This window comes from Anastrepha ludens, chromosome 2 (assembly GCF_028408465.1).
Source record: "Anastrepha ludens isolate Willacy chromosome 2, idAnaLude1.1, whole genome shotgun sequence".
NCBI classification, from domain to species: Eukaryota; Metazoa; Arthropoda; class Insecta; order Diptera; family Tephritidae; genus Anastrepha; species Anastrepha ludens.
Window position 1 is genome coordinate 102,009,093 of NC_071498.1, and position 1,313 is coordinate 102,010,405.

Consider the following 1,313-nt stretch of genomic DNA (forward strand, 5'->3'; position numbering starts at 1 on the left):
TTGGAGAAGAAGACTGAAACGCAGAAAGCCGAAAGACTTAATGTTCTAACCACACCTTAGCGTTAACTGTTGTATATACCTTATTTTCTAAATTCTAAACAAATTGCTCGTTAGTTAATAAAATTTTTCTTTGTAACTAGTCGCAATGTAAAATAATAAAAAAATAAAATAAAAAAAAAAAAACTTTATAAAAGCTGGCATATACACTTGTGGTAACATAAGTCAGACACTTCATCATTGTAAAATATTTTTCATGCCATCTTTTTTCTTTATTTTTTTATTTTTTTATTTTTACGAAAGGAAATTTGCGTAGAATAAACGATTAATAAGCCAAAGGTTCAAAATTTGTACAAATTATTAGATTTCAAAAACTTGTCATAAAATTTCTGAACTGCCGTATCAGATTTTCAGAAAACTACAAGGTATGCAGTGGGCCGCCGCCATAGCCGATTGGGTTGGTGCGTGACTACCATTCGGAATTCAGAGGGAACGTAGGTTCGAATCTCGGTGAATGACCAAATTGAAGACGATGGTAAACCTCCGAGTGTATTTCATCCAAGAAATATCTCCTCATCAAAAATATCTGCCGTTCGGAGTCGGCTTGAAATTGTAGGCTAAATATTTGATTGAATGCTTAAAAATTAAAAAAAAAAATTGTTCTTAATAAAAAAAATTTTAAAAATTTGCTGATAACTTTTAGAAGTTTACTAAATTTTTGTGAATTTTATGCAAAGCTTGGAACTCTCATTTGTAAGATTTTTACTGTCCAATGAATTATATTTATATAAAAAATCTATAAAAAATGTAACGTACAAAATGTTGCGGATATTGTAAGAAAATAAAGTTATTCAATTATGTGTACATAAATTCATATATACAAGTATGCACATACTAACTTTATAAACTGTATACATACATATGTACATATATACTTAAGCGCATGGGAAAATATTACACCGTTTATGTGTTTAGCATCGTAAATTGTCATTCCACTCATCACGTCCCATATGAGTATTGTAATCAAGTAATATTCTCGTACCCCAGCTAAGTGGGCATCAAACTACTGCTATAAAGTTACGGTCGACGTCAATCCAGCGCAGCTGGCACAGCTAATTCATGTCAAACGACACTATAAGATCCGTTAGGTAAAGTGGTCGGTTGGGCAGGTTAGTCTTTTGCATACGACAACTTTATGGCACAGATTCCGTATTTTTTCGTTTTTGTTTTATTTTTCTCGTTATTTGCTAGAAACTATTTCCCTTGGGATTATTTTTTTATTGGAAATACGGTTATTTTCTATACCTTATGGGTGA